The sequence below is a fragment of the Lacerta agilis genome, chromosome 8 (assembly GCF_009819535.1).
Source record: "Lacerta agilis isolate rLacAgi1 chromosome 8, rLacAgi1.pri, whole genome shotgun sequence".
NCBI lineage: Eukaryota > Metazoa > Chordata > Lepidosauria > Squamata > Lacertidae > Lacerta > Lacerta agilis.
The window spans coordinates 67,464,966-67,478,186 of NC_046319.1; the positions used below are offsets into that span (position 1 = coordinate 67,464,966).

A 13,221-nucleotide genomic window follows, 5' to 3' on the forward strand; every position below is an offset into this window, starting at 1 on the left:
GCAGATCAGGAGAGCTAAGACCTCAAAATGTCTCATGCAAGTGACCCACAGTTGCAGAGAAAGACAAAAAAGCCTGGTGGAAGATCATTGCTCTCCCAATTAAACTTTTAAGAAGGCATTTTTGTGGCATATTCTATTTTCCTTAAGCAATCAACTCCTGGGATGAGAAGAGGTTATATCTCTTTAGGAGGAAAGAAGATGCCACCATTTCTTCTCTCTGGAGGCAGAAGGAAATGTCCTTGCCTCAGTTCTCCAGCTGGCTCTCTGATGAATGAACAGTTCCAGTTGGAGAATTCTAGTTTACCCATTGGCTGATTTCTGTTAAACTCCTGCGTCCTGTTGCTATAGCATGGGCACCCACCAGAGCAGCCCTGACCTATGTCCTGTCTCATGTCCACCCTATACCTCTATGATCGGAGCACACTGGCAGGTGATGATTAACATCTATGACTATGCTATACTTGCGCTGGTGCTAATATTTTATAGCCTTTGTACTGTTAGGATGCTTATTGGTAAAGTTGCATGGTATTCTTGAGTTTAGTATGTTGTGAACTGCATAGTGAATACAGTTCAATAGGTGCAATGTAATAAATAAACATGCAAACAAAATGCTTGGCCTTCTGCAACAATTTCAGAAGGGGGTAGAAGCAGCTCAGTGGCATGCAGACTGAAAGGGAGGGTCTCCTATCAAGTAATCTGAGGCTAGGTTTACTAGCCCTAATGTGTGCTAGAGTTAGGTTTTCCAATTAGTCCTCCTAAGGGAAAGGGGGTGGGGTAAGCGTTTATGGGTGCAGTTTTTGGAATCTGCCACAGCCAAATTACTGCAACAAGGCAATTCCTTCTAACAATCAAGAACCATAAAACAGATTACCAGATGAGAGATCAATTTAAAAACATTGATAGCGGCAGCACAAAATAGTTGTCTGAGGGAACAAGTGGGCTAAACCATTTCAATGAACACTTACTGCTGAAATGAAAAGACCCCTAACGTACTTTCAGACATTCATGGGGCAGCCCTATGATTTCTGAACATGTCAGCACTATCAGCTCTACCACTGCAATGGCTTCTGATGGAACTGTACAGCAACAGCCGCCCAGTCCCTACACAAGGAGAATGCACAACAAGCTTTTTGAGACTGTGTGTGTCCCTTGCCAAAGCAGTTTCTTGCTGTGGGGGGGGGGGAGCAGACTAGGGAGGGGTTGAGAAGGGGAAACATGTTACTTGCTCTCTTTGCAGCAGAGGAGAAATTAGCCAAGAAGCTGCATTTCCAAGCATGTAGGGCTACCTAGGGGAGTTTCATTCTGTTAGCCCACCCTGGCATTGTACGTCACTGGCACAGGGCCAAGCCTGCACTCCGCTTCCAGGCCACAGGCTACACATTAACCCTCTGCTTGGTCCCTGTTCTGCCCTGCAGATTTCCACCAGGCAGCAAATTCAATCCCCGCCTCTTCACTCGCTTCTGTGCAGTGGTGCCTCTGCCATGGCAACAAGCTTTTCATTGGAGAAGCAGAGCTGCCAGGGAACCAATGGGAAGCCAGGCGGTGTTGCTAGGTTCTCCGGGATGCAATGGGCTGATTATGCCCAAACAAAGCAAGAAAGAGGAGAAGGCGAGAGTCTCCAAAAATACCTCGGTAAAGAACTGGCTCTCCTTCCAGGAACAGGGGCTAGAAATAACCTGCAAAGGGAGACCCAGCAACAACAGGGCTCATGGTGCTGGCACGATGCCACAGCCACTCACGGCAGTCGTGATCTCTCCTGTTCAGTGACTCTCAGAGCCAGCTGGGTACAAAACTCTCCCCCAGTTCAGAATCCCAAGGGGTGCTTGAATTGAATTTCCTATCTGTCTCCATCCTTCGGTGTAACTGGCAAGGCCAATATAAAAGGCTGCCTGGTCTGGCTGCAATTCCCAAGCTGTGCCTGCCTTTTCTTTTGCCAGCCACAGGGCACCAGGTATCCTCAACAAAGGTTCACTGCCACATTTCTACTAGATCAGAGGTTTTGGACATTTCACGGATTCCATAAAAAGGACAAGGGTAAAAAAAGGCTAAGTCTCCACGTACAAATTGACTGCCTTGCACCCTAAATAGTCAAAAATCTATAATCTACTGTCAAGGTTCTAGCCAAAGGGTCCTGAAATGAGTTAGGAGCCTCACTTTTATTTAAGCCTAGGTGCCTGCTAATCTGTGTTGCAGGGCTGCATTTCTTTTCCTTTTTTTCTAACCCACTGGGCCTAGAGACTCAACTCAAGCTACTGGAGGTGTGGAAATAATGAAAAAAGGTCAGGCAAACCCAGTCTAAATTACACCCTTCAGAAATGCTCAAAAACTTAAGGCAACAAACAAAACCTTTGCAGAAAATTCTAATGTCATACGATCCAATGTGGAAGGATGCCAGCGACTTGTCTGTCCTCAGAACAGGGGTGGGGAACCTGAGGCACTCCCAAATGTTTTGGACTCTGAATACTCATCAATCCCAGCAAGCATGGCCACTGGTCAGGGATGTTGGTAGCTGTTGTCCAACAACATCTGAAGGGCCACAGGACTGATTGAAGAAAAAACATCTACCTATGATTTACATCAGAATGCCACAGAGTTCATTATAAACCTGGGAGCTTTCAGACTACTGTCACCTTAAACACTGAGCACAGAAAAACATCTTGTTTGGCAAAATGGCATCTTTCTTTGAGGAGGAATCTATTTCATGCTCCTTGAGAGCTCTTTTCTTCACTGCAACTTAGTAATGGTCTTACCTTCATCACATTCAAGCCTCATCAAGCTTAGTTATATTCCCAGTCAAAATGTGGCTAGAATGATTAGGAATCCCTCGTGTTCAACTTCATTCTAAAGCCATGGGATTAACGCATGTAACGGGCTCATATTTAAATTCGGCAAAAATAACTGAAGAGTTAACTGCCACTGTTGTGAAATTATATGGGCCCTGAGTAACACCTCAGGGAGGAAAGGAAGAGCAAAAGAAAACCTGTTTATAAAATTCAACACATACCAAGAGAGGCCAGAGAAGACCAATGTGGAAGGGTTAAAGTGAGGAAAACAAGACTCCAATGAAAAGTATGTCTCATGGATTTCAATGGAATGTGCTTCCAAGAGTGCTGAAGATAGAAGCTTAATGTTGAAATCATAAGCACACTTACTTGGAACAAGTTTCCATAAGTCTATGAGCCATACTTCTGAGTAAAAGGTAGGATATATAGAGATGATTCAGGGCAATGTCACAAACATTGCAGGGGAATATTATCACCACAGACCAAAGTGAGTTCAGAGCATAATAATATTTTCAAGATAAACACTGTATTACTGGTCATGAGGATATCATACAGCAGCAAACACAGTGCAAGTGAAAATACTTAAGTCTAGAATTACTGCTAGATTTCTCACTGAATTATATACATGGAAATCTCACAAATCAAGTGCACAGAACTAAGACTGTGGCAGGGGGAATACTATGTAGCATACTGCTGGCAGTAATATGGGTGACACGGATTAACCTACTAGTCATGTTTGGGTGTGAAAGATCCTGTCTCAGTGAAGAGACAAGAGGAGCTATTCAGGGTCATACTAAAGGTCCAGCCAGCCAAGTATCTTGTTTCCAACAGTGACTAGATTTGGATATCACAATATGTTTTAATGACCCAGGATACTAACAGAGTCTCTTCCCGCTGTTCTCCTCCAGCCATTGACAGTTTTACTGTAGATACTCTGATCTTCCATGAATGTGTTTAATATTTTTTAAACTCAGTATTACTAGAGACTACTACTACATTCTGTGCAGGTTAAGAGCCACAGGTTTGTACTAGCATAAAATATGTGCTTGCTTAAAAACTACTCAGCGCTCTCCAGTTTTAGTATTAAGTCAATGGACAAACCTCATTCCATATTCAATATTCTGATCTAGTTCTCTATTTTTGACCATGGTTCTTATCACCTTAGCTTATGCTCAATATTCACTTCTGAAATATGAGGAAACTAAGACTACACATAGTACTAAGTTGCATGTACATTGGAGAGTTATGTTAGTTTCACCAATTATTTTCCAATTCATTCTGAAGTTGTTAGCTTTTAATGTGAGTTTTTGTCAGTAGCAGTGCACTGAGCTGAAATTTTAAGCAATGACTTTCAGGTCTGTCCAAGTTCCTTTACTTACTGAGGTTGCTCAAATACAACCAAACACCTATTGTCCAGAGGCAATCACAACCTGAATTTGTTGGAAGCTTTTGGAATGTTGGGAATGGACTCCTCTTGAATCAGAATTTATATAAACTCAATGATTTGACTATGAATACAGTGGATGCCTGGTCGCAGATGTAATCTGTGACGGAGGCACGTCTGCAACCCGCAGTGTTCGTATCCCACATGTGCATGCGCTCTGGTATTTCCAGGTTCGGCATGGAGTGCAAACCGAAAAAACGTAACCCACAGCGTTTGCAACCTGAGGTATGACTGTACATATTTCTCTTTCCTAAAACTATGGCCAAAATATTGTGAAACCAATTTTAGCTGAGTGATTATTGTGGACCACAGCATTATATTAGGCTCCTAATATAACTTATTTTTCTACATTACCTTAAATTCATTCTTTTTTGACACTAGGAAATTCCCTTTCCCCATCTTCTGCAACAGTGCTGAAACTAGAAGATGTGCTAACATAGTCAGTGCCATTTGGTCTCCATCTAACTTGGTTTAGAATGCAGTATCAGAACAATCAAAGAAGGCTAGGAAGGAGGTAACACAAACTGAACTGGATATACGTTGTCAAATGTGACCATCACCCTTCTCCACTAACAGTTCTATTTTTCTTATAATGAAATGCAAATTTTCCCACATGAAGTTTACTACAAGTAAACATTTAATCAAAATGTGAAAGAAGGATGTACAAGAAAATAATTAAGTATGGTTAATAAGGTATTTGGGAATTTAAAGCTGGATATGTGAGAAGAAGGAGGACTGAACTGATCTCCACAGGATTTGGAAAAAGGTATTTGCAGGGCTGGGACAGTGCTTCAACCAGGAACACTGGCTGCTAAAAGTTAAGTAAGCATAGAAACATTTCATGAAATGTAATGATACCCAAGTAAGGCAGACTACAAAGTTTATAGAAAAGACTAAAGATACTTCATCAGGCTTCTTATAGCAGTTCTGTGCAAATTATGCTCCATCTGATGGCATCCAGTTTGTCAACATTCTGTATGAAAAACTTCAAGTACAACCTCACACCCAAATCTTGAGTTCAAGGCAGGACAACAATGGTAAGTAGGGGAGCCATTCAGGTAGGAATTAGTCCTAGCGGTTTAAATTATTTGAGAAATTATGCAGAAGGTAATTTAGCCAAATGTTAAAAGGAGGCAGATGACAAGACCATCAGCATATGTGCTCTTAACTCAAAGTAGTCATACTGCCCCAACTACCCTGTAATTTGGAATGACAGTAAGAAGCCTTCACAATGGAAAAACCAACAATGATACAGGATTCTCACAAGCCACATTGTTTCTACTCTTAATAGGTTCTTTTTGTACTTCCAGCTTCTCCTTCAGATAGATGAAGATGCTTCCTAGTGTGCTAAAGGCCAAATGAGTTATTTATGCTATGACTGCTGAACAATATCCATCCTATAGTTTCAACAAGAGCTCAAGAAGAACAGAGAACAGAGTACTGTATCAACAAATGTATGCAAGCCTTAACAACAACACCTTCCTCTTTTTTGTGGATTTTCTCCAACCAGTCTTTTTATCAAATTAACACAAAATGAAGTCTGTGAACTATAAAAGGATTACCCAGCTAACCATTTTGTGTTCTGCTAGCATCCAGGAAAAATAAAATAGCCTACCCATTTTTTTTTACAGATTTTTACAGAAACTTTGTCAAATGTCATAACAGGTTCAAGAAACCTCCTTTCTATAACACCATGGAACTTATTAGTTCCATGTTAAGTCTGACACCAGATCATAATGTTGTTATCCATTCACACACTTAAGAGAAGGCTATCATTTCTCAAGTGGACGGGTCATCTTTCAACTTCAGCTTTAAGAGGTCAAACTCAGAGCTGCTTGCTTACCACCTTAGAACATTTCAGTTTCTCTTTGGGAATGTAAACAGAGCAGACAGTGCCATGTTTCTCATTCATCTTACTTTTACTCTAGTATAGTGATCATCTCACTGATCTTTTGCTATTACAGGGACAAGGAACCTCCAGCTCATGGGCCTAATTAGGCCCAGAAGTCCTAATTTTGCCTGTAAGGCCATTTCCTCCAAACCATACAGATTTGTCCCACTTCTAACATCATATTTGATGTCAGGTAAAGGTATGGCTGCCATCACTTTGAAGTTCATTTGCAAGCAGCATGTATTGAAACTGTTTGCAAACGGATTTCAAAGGTGAGTCTCTTTCAAGTTGTCACCTTTCTGCATGACATCCCCTGCACATATGTCACAAGTTGGCCTGCAGGGGTGGGTGGAGAAAGGAGTTCCCCACTCCTGGGCTACTGCCATATCCAATACAAGCCATGAAGGAAATAGGTATTTTGGTGCCCTTAATGTACCTGGTGGCTGCACCAGATGCTGTGGTTGCATATGAAAAACCATGAAAAACTTGTTCCACTTTCTAGAACAGTAGCCATAGTAGTCTATCACTGCAAAGATGTCAGAATTCTGCAACTAGCACCAGGTGAAAAAGGATGTAGACAAACGTTTGCCCTGCAGTAAACTCATTCTAAAGAGGTCACAGAATTTGCAGCATGTGACTTGGACTGCTCATTTCAATCACCTAAAATGATTTATGCTTACAGAGTTATGTGGTGTACTTGCTCTCAGCTTGTGACATGTTGTGGTTTGAATTTTCATGGATTGATCTTATGCTGATGTACAGATAACCCCACCTTGTGATGGTGAAAAAATGAGGTGGCCTTGGGGTCCTTCAGCTCCATGGTTCTATAAAATTATGCTTCTTGGACATCTGAAATATCTTTCATCAATGCCTTATACAAAGTTATTAATATCTCTACATCCTTAGTGAAAATACCCATTTAGTAATCCAATAATCAATTTGTCTTTTTTTTTTTTGTTAATTCACATTTTGTTGCTCATAGCTATCTTGTATTTTGCCAAGACTCAAAGAGCTTCTCTTTCCTTCTTTACTGTCCTTTTCAGCTAAGAACAAACTTACTTACTTAGGTTTATTGCAGCTTTAAGCTCATATACAGCTAAGAACAAAGTATTTACTACATCCCAACCACGTCACCCTCCACTGTACTTACTACCAAGGGTCATCTTCCACTGAACTAATACTGAAGTTTATGAAATCATCAACTTCTATCACAAAATAACGATCCTTATCTGTACTGTCCACATCTAACAACATGTTATCAGTAAATACCATGGTATCAGTGAGCAACCACAGGAAGTGCCTATAACACTGTAACCTTTCCATGTCTCCTGTGGCAGTTTCAGTCAGTGTGTGTAAAAAAACTGAACCCCAAGTGTGAAAGGCTCTGTAACTTCAAATAACAAGCAAGCAAACAACCTACACAAATATTCTACCCATCCAAAATCTTGTATCTGGAAATTCTGGGCAAATCAGAAGAAGTGAGACACCTATCCGCTCAGCCTCCTCAGCTGCAGAAACAACCAGTCCCGCAACTTTTTATGCTCCAGAGCTATTAGTGCACTCTAACAAGGAAATGAAGCCCCTATTCTTCTACCTAGCTTACAAGAGTCTGCAACATGTTATCCAATGGTCCTTTCCCAAAGGTTTCCATTCTAGAGGAGAGGAAAAGATTACCATATATTCCGGCGTATAAGATGACTGGGCGTATAAGACGACCCCCAACTTTTCCAGTTAAAATATAGAATTTGAGGTATACTTGACTGCAGATTCTCCACCCGGCGTATAAGACGACCCCCGACTTTTGAGAAGATTTTCCTGGATTAAAAAGTAGTCTTATACGCCAGAATATACGGTAATTCCACCATGGGTTTCTTAGTCTCCACTCATTTAGCATGACATAGTTATCTCACAGGTTTCAGTGATGAAACCTTGCAGTACTGTATAGGCTAGACTAGGTGAAGAAAATACTCATGGCTTCATAATGGCAGCAGGGGTTTTGCAAGAGCATAGGGCAGACTAGTATGAAATCAGGCATATGCTGAACTTAAATACTGCACAAATGTTGCCTACTAGTGACCATGCAGAAAAAATACATAAAGTTCACCCAACATTCTTAGTTTCTTAAAAATTGTTACTCATAAATGAGTTAATATACTATTATTACACCTGAGATAGTGCATGTCCCCACATTACTGCAGTAGAGTCTGAGAACAAGAAAACCTATTATTCAAAATCAAGGGCTAACAAATAATTGCCAGTGCTGTACAGATGTCACAAATTCATATCTCAACCTTACTTACAGGTTCAACTCAGGCACAGCTAGAGATGCAAGATATCTAACCTGACAACTACGAACAATTTCTGAACCTACAGGAATCTGGGTCTGTTACTAAAGTTCTATAAACCAATACAGGGGTTTTCAGAAACCAACTGCTGATAAGCACATTAAATATTGTTTCTGTATTTGTTTCTAAGAATGACCTCATTTGTAAATAGCAACAGGTACCACAAATATGCATAGACGGAACTGCTCCAGGAAACCAAAGGAAATCTCAATTTATGCAAAGTTGCGATTAGCTGGACCCAAGTAAGCTGGCACATGGGGTCATAAAGCATTGAGGTCATAAAGACAGCACTGGTAAAAGCAACTACCATCCAGATTACAGAATTAAATAAATTCCATCACAAGGTGTAGTATATGGAAAACAATTATATCCCATCAGTTTTATTTGTGAAACATCTACAGCACAATTCTATATATGTTACAATGGTTTGTGCTCATTGCAGTTAGGGAGCAACCTCATTACATATAACAGCACTTATTTCAGAGCAAACATTAATATGATTGCGCTGGTTATTTCTTTATAGATAGTATTAAATACCTGGTGTCAGCAACATCCTGGAGCAAGGGTTCTACAGGTTATCTGTATTGTCAACTTAAATCTCTTTTCCACTACCTGCTCTTACCATTCATAGCTGCTGCAAATGATATCATTGCAACTTATTACTGAAATTATGCATGATGGCATTTATGGTATTAGCATAAGAAACTGCGGCAGGGAGGGGGAGAGAGATAAGATTTGTTTAAAAGAATTAAAAAAAAGATACAAGTAACACACTATAATAATTAGTGCTGAGCCAAAGGTTACAAATACCATGTACTAATTTATCCTCACCTGGGAGGGGAAGATTGAGAACATAGGACACATTAAGATGAGGGCAGTTTATGAAGGTTGTGTATTCTAGGTAACTTTCTCCAGAAAAAGGAAGACAACTCAAGTGTACTATTACACCACAATAGTTGAAATGCTGACAGCATGACTGTGGGCAGGGGGAGATATACTTGTTTATGGGGTTATCCAAAAATACAATAAAAATATAAACATAACTTCACTTCCTGGAAGGAGTAAAATCCCCAAAGGGATCAACCCACATTTCATTTAAGCCAATGGAGTAAACTCTTTTAATTTTTAAGGCTGAGCTTTACCCAACAGGTATCCTGATGCAAGAAGCCCCATATCAATCATGGTGCACAGTGGAGCAACATTTACCTACTTTACTAATTTATGGTAATCCTAGCTCACCCCAAATTAGAAGGGCTCATCATCTTAACCACCTTGTATGTGTATAGATTAGTATAGATTAATTTCATCTAGATAAAAAAAAACCCTCACCCATTCAATACACATATATGTTTGAGGTTAGCAGAACTCAGTGATTTTCTCAACCAGAGGCATTTGCACATCACAAATGCCCAAGAGATTTTTTTTTGGGGGGGGGAGGCGAGGAGAGCACCTTAAAGACTACTGGATTTACTGTAGCCTAAGCTTCAGTGGTTTTAATATTTAAAATCAATAGAATATCTGATATCGTTATATTGCTATCACAATAATGAGCATTTCATATCGCTATTAGATTGCCACAGAATTTTTTTTTTATGAGCCCTCCGACTAAGTAAAATAATACACTGAAAAGGCGCCACAAGCCTGGAAACAGTGTGTGGTGGTGCTTAATGTAATAAAGGCTAACACTGTTGCAAGAAAGAAAGACGAAGGGAAGGGGGGGAAGAAAAAAGATGGGTCTTGTCCATCCATGCACCACCAGCAGCAGCAACGATCAGAGGAGGAGGATGTGTGAACTCAGTATGGAAGGCCGGGCCTATCGGGGAGGAGAAGGCAGAAACGGGCGGCTGCGCTGCGGAGGGCAGAAGTTTTGGGGGAAGGAAGTGGGAGAAAAGGCGGCGGCGGCGGCGGAGAATCAGGGTGGGGTCGGGCGGCGGGGAGGGGATGAGGGCGGGGCGGGGCAGCCCGGCCGGGAGGACGAGCGGGGTCCCGCCCGAGGCGAGGCGAAGCCGGGGAAGAGCCGGCCAGGGGCGGGGCCTGACTCGAGAGGGAGAGAGTCCGGCTCCCTGGGAGAATCTGCCCGCCGCAGCCGGGATGAGATGAGGAGAAAGGCGGGAAGGATTGGACGGGTGGTGGTTGGGGGAGGGGGGGCTAGGGAGGAAGAGGAAGGCGCGACGGCGCCCGCCTTTCTCTCCCTCCCCTCCGTCCCTCCCTCCCCTCCTCTCTCCTTCCTCTCCCTGGGAAGGGCCCGGAGGGCGGTCGGATGGGGAGCGGCAGGCAGGCGGGCGGGTCTCTTACCTGAGGAGGCGGCTGCGGCCCGCGGCGTGTTTCAAAGCTGGGGCTGAGGAGGAGAAGCGCGCTGGGGGCGGGGCGCGGCAGGCGGGCGGGTTGCGCCCCCACCCCCAGCGCAAGGGGCGTACTCCGGCGGCTGCTCCGGCGCCGGGATTTCCCAGTAATGCAACAAAAAATGGCGACCACAACAAACCGCCTCCGTTGCCGCCGCCGAGCGCATGCGCCCCGCCGGCGTGGCCACGTGAGGCAGCGGGCCGGGAGGGGGAGGGGGAAGAAATGGACGCGCGCGCTCGCGCTCTTTCTCTCTCTTCAGGAGCGCGCCTCTTTCCCTTTCGACGCTCATCCCTCCCAAACGGGTGTGCGCATGCGCAAGTGTCTGCGGGCCGCCGTGTCTAACGCTCCTTCCCTCCACCCCACCCCGCGCCTCACTCACGTCCCTTTCCAGAATGGCAGCCGCCGAAGCTTAGAGTCGTTCTCTCGCTCTACGTGACACAGAATGAGAGGGTAGAATTCTGGGCCGCACCACTGCAGATTGAAAGAAAGGGGGTTGGTGTGGGTGCTCCCTGTCGTTTCGTACAGCGGTGCAGTTAGGTAATGCTAAGGCTTCTGGGCGCAGTGGTCTTTATACATCCCTCCACTCCTCTTTAGATGGCAGTGTGGATTACAGTACTTCAAAAACGTAGCAAACCAGTCCATCTGCATTTGGGGAAACGTCCTAATTTTTACTGAGGGGTGCCCCAAAGCCTAGCACCCTTTGAATGCTTTCCCAGAGGATAGTGGAGGAAAGACTTAAGAGCAGAACAAAAGGGCAATATGAAGCCTTTCTCCTCTAGTCCTTAGTGATATTTGGCCGTGGTAGAGCACCTGCTTTGAATGCAGAAGGCCCCGTGTGCAGTCCTTCCGCAGGCAGGGCTGGGGAAGCCTCTTAAGTTCCTTACGATCACCTTCTGCATACCAGAGCAGTGTGCTGACATCACCTTGGTGGCATGGAGATGGTACTGCCGATAGCAGTATTTAAGGAGGACCAACGATTAAAAATATTAGGCACTTGGCTTTGTAGGTCAGGGAAGCATTTGAAATGACACCCCCCTCTCAGTTGGGGATGCTAACTGCATGGTGCAGTGCTCAACAGTACTAATCCTGCTACATGTGGGAGAAACCTACAATGCAGCCCCTGCAATGGGAACTATCACTATAGGTGCTATCCAGGCAGTACAGATTACAGGATGATGTTGTGATGCAACATTCCACAGCTCTGGAGAAGCTTCCTTCATTTCCAGTACTGGGATGCTAGTCCAGGCTTAACATGCATAGTAAGTTTCTAAATGCCTCATAGAATTTCATGTTTGTCCCATATAATCCAACAAAGATAGGTAATAATCCAGGATTTTTTAATGGGGCAGAGGGGTGCTGGTGTGTACTGAAACCATACCATCTAGGAGAAACATCTGCCACCCAGCCCAAGAAAAACTACAGTCATCCAATTTTTTTTAACATCAAACACCATGAGATGTCCCTTCCCCATGCCCATCCATGTCTTGTCTTCAGGACAGAGACCCATCTGATTTTATATCGGGTCTTTACTGAGCCCGGAGCTGGGACTGAACAACGGGAGCTCACCCCGTCGCAGGGATTCGAACCGCCGACCTTCTGATCGGCAAGCCCTAGGGCTCTGTGGTTTAGACCACAGCGCCATTCGCGTTCCACCTAGCAGTTCGAAAGCACGTCAAAGTGCAAGTAGTTAAATAGGTACCGCTCCGGCAGGAAGGTAAAGGGCATTTCCGTGCGCTGCTCTGGTTTGTCAGAAGCGGCTTAGTCATGCTGGCCACATGACCTGGAAGCTATCTGCAGACAAATGCCAGCTCCCTCAGCTTATAGAGCAAGATGAGCGCGCAACCCCAGAGTCGTCTGCAACTGGACTTAACAGTCAGGGGTACCTTTACCTTTTACTGAGCCCAGAAACAAACTTAAAAGAGATGAGTACTTTGGTCGTCTCAGGATCCCAGTATATCTTTTACAAGCATATGTATGCAAAATCAGATTTCTAGAGCTAACTCTTTGGTCAGTTTTACATAATGAATGTTGGCCATTATATTGCCTTACAGTGCAGTCATATTTCTCTTGTCTTGTCTACCCCACACCTTTCCAGCCTCTATTTTTCCTTTTACGCCTAGTTTGGTCGTCTTCCTCAATTTAAAAACATATCCTAAACAATTTTTTTTAAATGGTGCTGATGTTGGGAGTGACCCATTTTAGGCTGTGAACTGCCTGTAACTCCCAAGCTACCACTTGAAGATGAAGAGTACAGATCTCATCCTGGAATCCTAGAATGTAGAGTTGAAAGATTTAAAGGTTCAACTAGTCCAACACCCTGCAATGCAGGAATATAAACTACCAGTAGGTCATACATGACAGATTGCCACCCAACCGCTGCTTAAAGACCTTCCAAGGTAAAAGCCCATCACCTCT

General features: G+C 43.6%; 1 protein-coding gene across 1 annotated transcript in view; it reads right to left on the reverse strand.

The window, feature by feature from the left end:
* The window catches only part of DYRK1B (dual specificity tyrosine phosphorylation regulated kinase 1B), a 32,631-nt gene extending 21,653 nt beyond the window's left edge, over positions 1-10,978 (reverse strand). Inside the window, exon 1 of the mRNA XM_033158069.1 lies at positions 10,759-10,978. The gene's annotated coding sequence lies outside the window, so the exon portion shown is untranslated. The remainder of the gene's footprint in view (positions 1-10,758) is intronic.
* Positions 10,979-13,221: the final 2,243 nt, after the last annotated feature.